The sequence below is a fragment of the Rhinoderma darwinii genome, unplaced genomic scaffold (genome assembly GCF_050947455.1).
Source record: "Rhinoderma darwinii isolate aRhiDar2 unplaced genomic scaffold, aRhiDar2.hap1 Scaffold_848, whole genome shotgun sequence".
Lineage (NCBI taxonomy): Eukaryota > Metazoa > Chordata > Amphibia > Anura > Rhinodermatidae > Rhinoderma > Rhinoderma darwinii.
The window spans coordinates 56,839-70,174 of NW_027464417.1; the positions used below are offsets into that span (position 1 = coordinate 56,839).

Below are 13,336 nucleotides of genomic sequence, written 5' to 3' on the forward strand. Positions count from 1 at the left end.
AGGCATCCACCAACTTTACAGACAACTTCTCTTTGCTCCTACAACCTCCATCCTTGCACAGTTTGTTATTCTTCCAGGTAACATAGTAACAAATCCAAATTGCTGCTCTCTTTGTAGGCAAGCAAGGGTTTGTTGCAACTGCAATTCTTACTTCTTCTTGGAAATGTAGGGACGACAGTACATTCCATCACATCCATCTAGTGTACACAGGTAGGTCCATTGTGGCGGGCGGGCTGCTTTAATGGCTGTTTGCTGTTCCCCTACTCCACTCCACTATTTGACTGTGGTGCTGCATCAATCAATCAGTGGCTGGCTCAGGTGCAGCTCTTTAACCTACCTAAAAGGGAGGGCGGAGAGAAGACAAGGAAGGTGAATGAGCTGTTCCAATGTGAAATGCCGGAAACACAGAAACACAGAAGACACACACACACACACACACACACACACACACACACACACACACACACACACACACACACACACACACACACACACACACAACAAGAGGTGGCAATGTATTAATTAATTGCATTTAATAAATGAGCTCATTATCACACATGACTGTACAAATGCATTGTCCAACAGGTGTTGAAATAATGGGATTAAAAGGGGAGATCCCATCAGAAAGACAAAAACAATAGCAAACACAAATAGCACTTTTGGAATCTGATTTTAGTCAACACATAAGGGAAGGGTGCACCGGTCCTGGAAATACTGCAATACCAGGTCAATGCGTGGAGTGGACAGAGCAAGCTCTATTTCCATCTCCCTGTTCTAAAAATCCATTTAATATATGGTCCCCAGATAGGGGACGTATCAGATATTAAACTGATAAGAACAGATACTACACTTGATCTTAGCCAAAAGGCCGAGAAGCGATAACCCGAGCGGCCCTTGCCTTGCCCGAGCCTGTCCCATACTGCTGTTCACCCCTTGCAGCGATTGATTCAGCCTACTCCTAGGCAATTCCATGGGGCCCTGCAGGCTCACACACATTTACAGCTACTAAGCGGGAGGGAGGTGAATAAAGGCCGGAGAGGAAGCTACACAGGATTTGCTTCTTTTGCTTGCACCACAATGCAGTGCTGAAAGAGGAGGAATCTACATAAAAACGCCTTCCTGGCAACGCCCAAATGCCCTCCTGCCATGCAGATAAACACTGGCAGCGGCAGCAAGTGCATGCCCACAGCCACCCCTTGTTCCTTCACACCTTGTATCAGCTTTAATCCAGTCCAGTCCAGTCCAGTGCTGCCTGCTGAGCAGCACTGACCAACACTGCCTGGGCCCAGGCTTTTATCTATCTCTGAGGCAGGCCCCATTATGATGTCAGAAAGCTGGCTCTGGAATCCTGAGGGCTCCACTATGACACGTGCAAAGTTCCGTCTGAACTTTATATAAGACGGTGCGGCTCAGTCAGTCACTCAGTGTTGCCTGAGAGGGCAACACTGCAACAGCCGGCCGCCAGGCTGTCTTTTTTTTGCACATTTATTTGCCTCCAGGAGGCCACAAGAGGGAGACAAGGGACTGCAAAATGGAAAATAGGCATCCACCAACTTTACAGACAACTTCTCTTTGCTCCTACAACCTCCATCCTTGCACAGTTTGTTATTCTTCCAGGTAACATAGTAACAAATCCAAATTGCTGCTCTCTTTGTAGGCAAGCAAGGGTTTGTTGCAACTGCAATTCTTACTTCTTCTTGGAAATGTAGGGACGACAGTACATTCCATCACATCCATCTAGTGTACACAGGTAGGTCCATTTGTGGCGGGCGGGCTGCTTTAATGGCTGTTTGCTGTTCCCCCTACTCCACTCCACTATTTGACTGTGGTGCTGCATCAATCAATCAGTGGCTGGCTCAGGTGCAGCTCTTTAACCTACCTAAAAGGGAGGGCGGAGAGAAGACAAGGAAGGTGAATGAGCTGTTCCAATGTGAAATGCCGGAAACACAGAAACACAGAAGACACACACACACACACACACACACACACACACACACACACACACACACACACACACACACACACACACACACAACAAGAGGTGGCAATGTATTAATTAATTGCATTTAATAAATGAGCTCATTATCACACATGACTGTACAAATGCATTGTCCAACAGGTGTTGAAATAATGGGATTAAAAGGGGAGATCCCATCAGAAAGACAAAAACAATAGCAAACACAAATAGCACTTTTGGAATCTGATTTTAGTCAACACATAAGGGAAGGGTGCACCGGTCCTGGAAATACTGCAATACCAGGTCAATGCGTGGAGTGGACAGAGCAAGCTCTATTTCCATCTCCCTGTTCTAAAAATCCATTTAATATATGGTCCCCAGATAGGGGACGTATCAGATATTAAACTGATAAGAACAGATACTACACTTGATCTTAGCCAAAAGGCCGAGAAGCGATAACCCGAGCGGCCCTTGCCTTGCCCGAGCCTGTCCCATACTGCTGTTCACCCCTTGCAGCGATTGATTCAGCCTACTCCTAGGCAATTCCATGGGGCCCTGCAGGCTCACACACATTTACAGCTACTAAGCGGGAGGGAGGTGAATAAAGGCCGGAGAGGAAGCTACACAGGATTTGCTTCTTTTGCTTGCACCACAATGCAGTGCTGAAAGAGGAGGAATCTACATAAAAACGCCTTCCTGGCAACGCCCAAATGCCCTCCTGCCATGCAGATAAACACTGGCAGCGGCAGCAAGTGCATGCCCACAGCCACCCCTTGTTCCTTCACACCTTGTATCAGCTGTAATCCAGTCCAGTCCAGTTCCAGTGCTGCCTGCTGAGCAGCACTGACCAACACTGCCTGGGCCCAGGCTTTTATCTATCTCTGAGGCAGGCCCCATTATGATGTCAGAAAGCTGGCTCTGGAATCCTGAGGGCTCCACTATGACACGTGCAAAGTTCCGTCTGAACTTTATATAAGACGGTGCGGCTCAGTCAGTCACTCAGTGTTGCCTGAGAGGGCAACACTGCAACAGCCGGCCGCCAGGCTGTCTTTTTTTTGCACATTTATTTGCCTCCAGGAGGCCACAAGAGGGAGACAAGGGACTGCAAAATGGAAAATAGGCATCCACCAACTTTACAGACAACTTCTCTTTGCTCCTACAACCTCCATCCTTGCACAGTTTGTTATTCTTCCAGGTAACATAGTAACAAATCCAAATTGCTGCTCTCTTTGTAGGCAAGCAAGGGTTTGTTGCAACTGCAATTCTTACTTCTTCTTGGAAATGTAGGGACGACAGTACATTCCATCACATCCATCTAGTGTACACAGGTAGGTCCATTGTGGCGGGCGGGCTGCTTTAATGGCTGTTTGCTGTTCCCCCTACTCCACTCCACTATTTGACTGTGGTGCTGCATCAATCAATCAGTGGCTGGCTCAGGTGCAGCTCTTTAACCTACCTAAAAGGGAGGGCGGAGAGAAGACAAGGAAGGTGAATGAGCTGTTCCAATGTGAAATGCCGGAAACACAGAAACACAGAAGACACACACACACACACACACACACACACACACACACACACACACACACACACACACACACACACACACACACACACACACACAACAAGAGGTGGCAATGTATTAATTAATTGCATTTAATAAATGAGCTCATTATCACACATGACTGTACAAATGCATTGTCCAACAGGTGTTGAAATAATGGGATTAAAAGGGGAGATCCCATCAGAAAGACAAAAACAATAGCAAACACAAATAGCACTTTTGGAATCTGATTTTAGTCAACACATAAGGGAAGGGTGCACCGGTCCTGGAAATACTGCAATACCAGGTCAATGCGTGGAGTGGACAGAGCAAGCTCTATTTCCATCTCCCTGTTCTAAAAATCCATTTAATATATGGTCCCCAGATAGGGGACGTATCAGATATTAAACTGATAAGAACAGATACTACACTTGATCTTAGCCAAAAGGCCGAGAAGCGATAACCCGAGCGGCCCTTGCCTTGCCCGAGCCTGTCCCATACTGCTGTTCACCCCTTGCAGCGATTGATTCAGCCTACTCCTAGGCAATTCCATGGGGCCCTGCAGGCTCACACACATTTACAGCTACTAAGCGGGAGGGAGGTGAATAAAGGCCGGAGAGGAAGCTACACAGGATTTGCTTCTTTTGCTTGCACCACAATGCAGTGCTGAAAGAGGAGGAATCTACATAAAAACGCCTTCCTGGCAACGCCCAAATGCCCTCCTGCCATGCAGATAAACACTGGCAGCGGCAGCAAGTGCATGCCCACAGCCACCCCTTGTTCCTTCACACCTTGTATCAGCTGTAATCCAGTCCAGTCCAGTCCAGTGCTGCCTGCTGAGCAGCACTGACCAACACTGCCTGGGCCCAGGCTTTTATCTATCTCTGAGGCAGGCCCCATTATGATGTCAGAAAGCTGGCTCTGGAATCCTGAGGGCTCCACTATGACACGTGCAAAGTTCCGTCTGAACTTTATATAAGACGGTGCGGCTCAGTCAGTCACTCAGTGTTGCCTGAGAGGGCAACACTGCAACAGCCGGCCGCCAGGCTGTCTTTTTTTTGCACATTTATTTGCCTCCAGGAGGCCACAAGAGGGAGACAAGGGACTGCAAAATGGAAAATAGGCATCCACCAACTTTACAGACAACTTCTCTTTGCTCCTACAACCTCCATCCTTGCACAGTTTGTTATTCTTCCAGGTAACATAGTAACAAATCCAAATTGCTGCTCTCTTTGTAGGCAAGCAAGGGTTTGTTGCAACTGCAATTCTTACTTCTTCTTGGAAATGTAGGGACGACAGTACATTCCATCACATCCATCTAGTGTACACAGGTAGGTCCATTGTGGCGGGCGGGCTGCTTTAATGGCTGTTTGCTGTTCCCCCTACTCCACTCCACTATTTGACTGTGGTGCTGCATCAATCAATCAGTGGCTGGCTCAGGTGCAGCTCTTTAACCTACCTAAAAGGAGGGCGGAGAGAAGACAAGGAAGGTGAATGAGCTGTTCCAATGTGAAATGCCGGAAACACAGAAACACAGAAGACACACACACACACACACACACACACACACACACACACACACACACACACACACACACACACACACACACACACAACAAGAGGTGGCAATGTATTAATTAATTGCATTTAATAAATGAGCTCATTATCACACATGACTGTACAAATGCATTGTCCAACAGGTGTTGAAATAATGGGATTAAAAGGGGAGATCCCATCAGAAAGACAAAAACAATAGCAAACACAAATAGCACTTTTGGAATCTGATTTTAGTCAACACATAAGGGAAGGGTGCACCGGTCCTGGAAATACTGCAATACCAGGTCAATGCGTGGAGTGGACAGAGCAAGCTCTATTTCCATCTCCCTGTTCTAAAAATCCATTTAATATATGGTCCCCAGATAGGGGACGTATCAGATATTAAACTGATAAGAACAGATACTACACTTGATCTTAGCCAAAAGGCCGAGAAGCGATAACCCGAGCGGCCCTTGCCTTGCCCGAGCCTGTCCCATACTGCTGTTCACCCCTTGCAGCGATTGATTCAGCCTACTCCTAGGCAATTCCATGGGGCCCTGCAGGCTCACACACATTTACAGCTACTAAGCGGGAGGGAGGTGAATAAAGGCCGGAGAGGAAGCTACACAGGATTTGCTTCTTTTGCTTGCACCACAATGCAGTGCTGAAAGAGGAGGAATCTACATAAAAACGCCTTCCTGGCAACGCCCAAATGCCCTCCTGCCATGCAGATAAACACTGGCAGCGGCAGCAAGTGCATGCCCACAGCCACCCCTTGTTCCTTCACACCTTGTATCAGCTGTAATCCAGTCCAGTCCAGTCCAGTGCTGCCTGCTGAGCAGCACTGACCAACACTGCCTGGGCCCAGGCTTTTATCTATCTCTGAGGCAGGCCCCATTATGATGTCAGAAAGCTGGCTCTGGAATCCTGAGGGCTCCACTATGACACGTGCAAAGTTCCGTCTGAACTTTATATAAGACGGTGCGGCTCAGTCAGTCACTCAGTGTTGCCTGAGAGGGCAACACTGCAACAGCCGGCCGCCAGGCTGTCTTTTTTTTGCACATTTATTTGCCTCCAGGAGGCCACAAGAGGGAGACAAGGGACTGCAAAATGGAAAATAGGCATCCACCAACTTTACAGACAACTTCTCTTTGCTCCTACAACCTCCATCCTTGCACAGTTTGTTATTCTTCCAGGTAACATAGTAACAAATCCAAATTGCTGCTCTCTTTGTAGGCAAGCAAGGGTTTGTTGCAACTGCAATTCTTACTTCTTCTTGGAAATGTAGGGACGACAGTACATTCCATCACATCCATCTAGTGTACACAGGTAGGTCCATTGTGGCGGGCGGGCTGCTTTAATGGCTGTTTGCTGTTCCCCCTACTCCACTCCACTATTTGACTGTGGTGCTGCATCAATCAATCAGTGGCTGGCTCAGGTGCAGCTCTTTAACCTACCTAAAAGGGAGGGCGGAGAGAAGACAAGGAAGGTGAATGAGCTGTTCCAATGTGAAATGCCGGAAACACAGAAACACAGAAGACACACACACACACACACACACACACACACACACACACACACACACACACACACACACACACACACACACAACAAGAGGTGGCAATGTATTAATTAATTGCATTTAATAAATGAGCTCATTATCACACATGACTGTACAAATGCATTGTCCAACAGGTGTTGAAATAATGGGATTAAAAGGGGAGATCCCATCAGAAAGACAAAAACAATAGCAAACACAAATAGCACTTTTGGAATCTGATTTTAGTCAACACATAAGGGAAGGGTGCACCGGTCCTGGAAATACTGCAATACCAGGTCAATGCGTGGAGTGGACAGAGCAAGCTCTATTTCCATCTCCCTGTTCTAAAAATCCATTTAATATATGGTCCCCAGATAGGGGACGTATCAGATATTAAACTGATAAGAACAGATACTACACTTGATCTTAGCCAAAAGGCCGAGAAGCGATAACCCGAGCGGCCCTTGCCTTGCCCGAGCCTGTCCCATACTGCTGTTCACCCCTTGCAGCGATTGATTCAGCCTACTCCTAGGCAATTCCATGGGGCCCTGCAGGCTCACACACATTTACAGCTACTAAGCGGGAGGGAGGTGAATAAAGGCCGGAGAGGAAGCTACACAGGATTTGCTTCTTTTGCTTGCACCACAATGCAGTGCTGAAAGAGGAGGAATCTACATAAAAACGCCTTCCTGGCAACGCCCAAATGCCCTCCTGCCATGCAGATAAACACTGGCAGCGGCAGCAAGTGCATGCCCACAGCCACCCCTTGTTCCTTCACACCTTGTATCAGCTGTAATCCAGTCCAGTCCAGTCCAGTGCTGCCTGCTGAGCAGCACTGACCAACACTGCCTGGGCCCAGGCTTTTATCTATCTCTGAGGCAGGCCCCATTATGATGTCAGAAAGCTGGCTCTGGAATCCTGAGGGCTCCACTATGACACGTGCAAAGTTCCGTCTGAACTTTATATAAGACGGTGCGGCTCAGTCAGTCACTCAGTGTTGCCTGAGAGGGCAACACTGCAACAGCCGGCCGCCAGGCTGTCTTTTTTTTGCACATTTATTTGCCTCCAGGAGGCCACAAGAGGGAGACAAGGGACTGCAAAATGGAAAATAGGCATCCACCAACTTTACAGACAACTTCTCTTTGCTCCTACAACCTCCATCCTTGCACAGTTTGTTATTCTTCCAGGTAACATAGTAACAAATCCAAATTGCTGCTCTCTTTGTAGGCAAGCAAGGGTTTGTTGCAACTGCAATTCTTACTTCTTCTTGGAAATGTAGGGACGACAGTACATTCCATCACATCCATCTAGTGTACACAGGTAGGTCCATTGTGGCGGGCGGGCTGCTTTAATGGCTGTTTGCTGTTCCCCCTACTCCACTCCACTATTTGACTGTGGTGCTGCATCAATCAATCAGTGGCTGGCTCAGGTGCAGCTCTTTAACCTACCTAAAAGGGAGGGCGGAGAGAAGACAAGGAAGGTGAATGAGCTGTTCCAATGTGAAATGCCGGAAACACAGAAACACAGAAGACACACACACACACACACACACACACACACACACACACACACACACACACACACACACACACACACACACACACACACACAACAAGAGGTGGCAATGTATTAATTAATTGCATTTAATAAATGAGCTCATTATCACACATGACTGTACAAATGCATTGTCCAACAGGTGTTGAAATAATGGGATTAAAAGGGGAGATCCCATCAGAAAGACAAAAACAATAGCAAACACAAATAGCACTTTTGGAATCTGATTTTAGTCAACACATAAGGGAAGGGTGCACCGGTCCTGGAAATACTGCAATACCAGGTCAATGCGTGGAGTGGACAGAGCAAGCTCTATTTCCATCTCCCTGTTCTAAAAATCCATTTAATATATGGTCCCCAGATAGGGGACGTATCAGATATTAAACTGATAAGAACAGATACTACACTTGATCTTAGCCAAAAGGCCGAGAAGCGATAACCCGAGCGGCCCTTGCCTTGCCCGAGCCTGTCCCATACTGCTGTTCACCCCTTGCAGCGATTGATTCAGCCTACTCCTAGGCAATTCCATGGGGCCCTGCAGGCTCACACACATTTACAGCTACTAAGCGGGAGGGAGGTGAATAAAGGCCGGAGAGGAAGCTACACAGGATTTGCTTCTTTTGCTTGCACCACAATGCAGTGCTGAAAGAGGAGGAATCTACATAAAAACGCCTTCCTGGCAACGCCCAAATGCCCTCCTGCCATGCAGATAAACACTGGCAGCGGCAGCAAGTGCATGCCCACAGCCACCCCTTGTTCCTTCACACCTTGTATCAGCTGTAATCCAGTCCAGTCCAGTCCAGTGCTGCCTGCTGAGCAGCACTGACCAACACTGCCTGGGCCCAGGCTTTTATCTATCTCTGAGCAGGCCCCATTATGATGTCAGAAAGCTGGCTCTGGAATCCTGAGGGCTCCACTATGACACGTGCAAAGTTCCGTCTGAACTTTATATAAGACGGTGCGGCTCAGTCAGTCACTCAGTGTTGCCTGAGAGGGCAACACTGCAACAGCCGGCCGCCAGGCTGTCTTTTTTTTGCACATTTATTTGCCTCCAGGAGGCCACAAGAGGGAGACAAGGGACTGCAAAATGGAAAATAGGCATCCACCAACTTTACAGACAACTTCTCTTTGCTCCTACAACCTCCATCCTTGCACAGTTTGTTATTCTTCCAGGTAACATAGTAACAAATCCAAATTGCTGCTCTCTTTGTAGGCAAGCAAGGGTTTGTTGCAACTGCAATTCTTACTTCTTCTTGGAAATGTAGGGACGACAGTACATTCCATCACATCCATCTAGTGTACACAGGTAGGTCCATTGTGGCGGGCGGGCTGCTTTAATGGCTGTTTGCTGTTCCCCCTACTCCACTCCACTATTTGACTGTGGTGCTGCATCAATCAATCAGTGGCTGGCTCAGGTGCAGCTCTTTAACCTACCTAAAAGGGAGGGCGGAGAGAAGACAAGGAAGGTGAATGAGCTGTTCCAATGTGAAATGCCGGAAACACAGAAACACAGAAGACACACACACACACACACACACACACACACACACACACACACACACACACACACACACACACACACACACACACAACAAGAGGTGGCAATGTATTAATTAATTGCATTTAATAAATGAGCTCATTATCACACATGACTGTACAAATGCATTGTCCAACAGGTGTTGAAATAATGGGATTAAAAGGGGAGATCCCATCAGAAAGACAAAAACAATAGCAAACACAAATAGCACTTTTGGAATCTGATTTTAGTCAACACATAAGGGAAGGGTGCACCGGTCCTGGAAATACTGCAATACCAGGTCAATGCGTGGAGTGGACAGAGCAAGCTCTATTTCCATCTCCCTGTTCTAAAAATCCATTTAATATATGGTCCCCAGATAGGGGACGTATCAGATATTAAACTGATAAGAACAGATACTACACTTGATCTTAGCCAAAAGGCCGAGAAGCGATAACCCGAGCGGCCCTTGCCTTGCCCGAGCCTGTCCCATACTGCTGTTCACCCCTTGCAGCGATTGATTCAGCCTACTCCTAGGCAATTCCATGGGGCCCTGCAGGCTCACACACATTTACAGCTACTAAGCGGGAGGGAGGTGAATAAAGGCCGGAGAGGAAGCTACACAGGATTTGCTTCTTTTGCTTGCACCACAATGCAGTGCTGAAAGAGGAGGAATCTACATAAAAACGCCTTCCTGGCAACGCCCAAATGCCCTCCTGCCATGCAGATAAACACTGGCAGCGGCAGCAAGTGCATGCCCACAGCCACCCCTTGTTCCTTCACACCTTGTATCAGCTGTAATCCAGTCCAGTCCAGTCCAGTGCTGCCTGCTGAGCAGCACTGACCAACACTGCCTGGGCCCAGGCTTTTATCTATCTCTGAGGCAGGCCCCATTATGATGTCAGAAAGCTGGCTCTGGAATCCTGAGGGCTCCACTATGACACGTGCAAAGTTCCGTCTGAACTTTATATAAGACGGTGCGGCTCAGTCAGTCACTCAGTGTTGCCTGAGAGGGCAACACTGCAACAGCCGGCCGCCAGGCTGTCTTTTTTTTGCACATTTATTTGCCTCCAGGAGGCCACAAGAGGGAGACAAGGGACTGCAAAATGGAAAATAGGCATCCACCAACTTTACAGACAACTTCTCTTTGCTCCTACAACCTCCATCCTTGCACAGTTTGTTATTCTTCCAGGTAACATAGTAACAAATCCAAATTGCTGCTCTCTTTGTAGGCAAGCAAGGGTTTGTTGCAACTGCAATTCTTACTTCTTCTTGGAAATGTAGGGACGACAGTACATTCCATCACATCCATCTAGTGTACACAGGTAGGTCCATTGTGGCGGGCGGGCTGCTTTAATGGCTGTTTGCTGTTCCCCCTACTCCACTCCACTATTTGACTGTGGTGCTGCATCAATCAATCAGTGGCTGGCTCAGGTGCAGCTCTTTAACCTACCTAAAAGGGAGGGCGGAGAGAAGACAAGGAAGGTGAATGAGCTGTTCCAATGTGAAATGCCGGAAACACAGAAACACAGAAGACACACACACACACACACACACACACACACACACACACACACACACACACACACACACACACACACACACACACAACAAGAGGTGGCAATGTATTAATTAATTGCATTTAATAAATGAGCTCATTATCACACATGACTGTACAAATGCATTGTCCAACAGGTGTTGAAATAATGGGATTAAAAGGGGAGATCCCATCAGAAAGACAAAAACAATAGCAAACACAAATAGCACTTTTGGAATCTGATTTTAGTCAACACATAAGGGAAGGGTGCACCGTCCTGGAAATACTGCAATACCAGGTCAATGCGTGGAGTGGACAGAGCAAGCTCTATTTCCATCTCCCTGTTCTAAAAATCCATTTAATATATGGTCCCCAGATAGGGGACGTATCAGATATTAAACTGATAAGAACAGATACTACACTTGATCTTAGCCAAAAGGCCGAGAAGCGATAACCCGAGCGGCCCTTGCCTTGCCCGAGCCTGTCCCATACTGCTGTTCACCCCTTGCAGCGATTGATTCAGCCTACTCCTAGGCAATTCCATGGGGCCCTGCAGGCTCACACACATTTACAGCTACTAAGCGGGAGGGAGGTGAATAAAGGCCGGAGAGGAAGCTACACAGGATTTGCTTCTTTTGCTTGCACCACAATGCAGTGCTGAAAGAGGAGGAATCTACATAAAAACGCCTTCCTGGCAACGCCCAAATGCCCTCCTGCCATGCAGATAAACACTGGCAGCGGCAGCAAGTGCATGCCCACAGCCACCCCTTGTTCCTTCACACCTTGTATCAGCTGTAATCCAGTCCAGTCCAGTCCAGTGCTGCCTGCTGAGCAGCACTGACCAACACTGCCTGGGCCCAGGCTTTTATCTATCTCTGAGGCAGGCCCCATTATGATGTCAGAAAGCTGGCTCTGGAATCCTGAGGGCTCCACTATGACACGTGCAAAGTTCCGTCTGAACTTTATATAAGACGGTGCGGCTCAGTCAGTCACTCAGTGTTGCCTGAGAGGGCAACACTGCAACAGCCGGCCGCCAGGCTGTCTTTTTTTTGCACATTTATTTGCCTCCAGGAGGCCACAAGAGGGAGACAAGGGACTGCAAAATGGAAAATAGGCATCCACCAACTTTACAGACAACTTCTCTTTGCTCCTACAACCTCCATCCTTGCACAGTTTGTTATTCTTCCAGGTAACATAGTAACAAATCCAAATTGCTGCTCTCTTTGTAGGCAAGCAAGGGTTTGTTGCAACTGCAATTCTTACTTCTTCTTGGAAATGTAGGGACGACAGTACATTCCATCACATCCATCTAGTGTACACAGGTAGGTCCATTGTGGCGGGCGGGCTGCTTTAATGGCTGTTTGCTGTTCCCCCTACTCCACTCCACTATTTGACTGTGGTGCTGCATCAATCAATCAGTGGCTGGCTCAGGTGCAGCTCTTTAACCTACCTAAAAGGGAGGGCGGAGAGAAGACAAGGAAGGTGAATGAGCTGTTCCAATGTGAAATGCCGGAAACACAGAAACACAGAAGACACACACACACACACACACACACACACACACACACACACACACACACACACACACACACACACACACACAACAAGAGGTGGCAATGTATTAATTAATTGCATTTAATAAATGAGCTCATTATCACACATGACTGTACAAATGCATTGTCCAACAGGTGTTGAAATAATGGGATTAAAAGGGGAGATCCCATCAGAAAGACAAAAACAATAGCAAACACAAATAGCACTTTTGGAATCTGATTTTAGTCAACACATAAGGGAAGGGTGCACCGGTCCTGGAAATACTGCAATACCAGGTCAATGCGTGGAGTGGACAGAGCAAGCTCTATTTCCATCTCCCTGTTCTAAAAATCCATTTAATATATGGTCCCCAGATAGGGGACGTATCAGATATTAAACTGATAAGAACAGATAAGGTTTCAACAAAGTTTTTTATTGGCAAAAATAATATATTTTACAGACTTTTTTTTAAAATTGAAACCACAAGATAAAATCAACAGCATAATACATGAATATTCATACATTTAAATGAATACAAAAGTAATAATAATAAGACCATTAATACAGATGTTATAATAAAAGTACAGAACAATAGCAGGATAAAATTTATACAGGGCATAAAA

General features: G+C 47.0%; 9 non-coding genes across 9 annotated transcripts; all 9 read right to left on the reverse strand.

The window, feature by feature from the left end:
- Positions 1-689: 689 nt before the first annotated feature.
- Positions 690-880, reverse strand: LOC142731673 (U2 spliceosomal RNA). The gene has a single exon (XR_012879097.1). It is a non-coding gene; the product is annotated as a U2 spliceosomal RNA (small nuclear RNA).
- Positions 881-2,223: 1,343 nt separating this feature from the next.
- Positions 2,224-2,414, reverse strand: LOC142731674 (U2 spliceosomal RNA). The gene has a single exon (XR_012879098.1). It is a non-coding gene; the product is annotated as a U2 spliceosomal RNA (small nuclear RNA).
- A 1,353-nt stretch (positions 2,415-3,767) lies between these two features.
- LOC142731675 (U2 spliceosomal RNA) lies at positions 3,768-3,958 on the reverse strand. Its single transcript, XR_012879099.1, has one exon. It is a non-coding gene; the product is annotated as a U2 spliceosomal RNA (small nuclear RNA).
- A 1,343-nt stretch (positions 3,959-5,301) lies between these two features.
- LOC142731677 (U2 spliceosomal RNA) lies at positions 5,302-5,492 on the reverse strand. The gene has a single exon (XR_012879100.1). It is a non-coding gene; the product is annotated as a U2 spliceosomal RNA (small nuclear RNA).
- Positions 5,493-6,832: 1,340 nt separating this feature from the next.
- On the reverse strand, positions 6,833-7,023 carry LOC142731678 (U2 spliceosomal RNA). Its single transcript, XR_012879101.1, has one exon. It is a non-coding gene; the product is annotated as a U2 spliceosomal RNA (small nuclear RNA).
- A 1,350-nt stretch (positions 7,024-8,373) lies between these two features.
- LOC142731679 (U2 spliceosomal RNA) lies at positions 8,374-8,564 on the reverse strand. The gene has a single exon (XR_012879102.1). It is a non-coding gene; the product is annotated as a U2 spliceosomal RNA (small nuclear RNA).
- A 1,343-nt stretch (positions 8,565-9,907) lies between these two features.
- Positions 9,908-10,098, reverse strand: LOC142731680 (U2 spliceosomal RNA). The gene has a single exon (XR_012879103.1). It is a non-coding gene; the product is annotated as a U2 spliceosomal RNA (small nuclear RNA).
- Positions 10,099-11,442: 1,344 nt separating this feature from the next.
- LOC142731681 (U2 spliceosomal RNA) lies at positions 11,443-11,632 on the reverse strand. Its single transcript, XR_012879104.1, has one exon. It is a non-coding gene; the product is annotated as a U2 spliceosomal RNA (small nuclear RNA).
- Positions 11,633-12,972: 1,340 nt separating this feature from the next.
- Positions 12,973-13,164, reverse strand: LOC142731683 (U2 spliceosomal RNA). Its single transcript, XR_012879106.1, has one exon. It is a non-coding gene; the product is annotated as a U2 spliceosomal RNA (small nuclear RNA).
- Between the last annotated feature and the right edge of the window lie 172 nt (positions 13,165-13,336).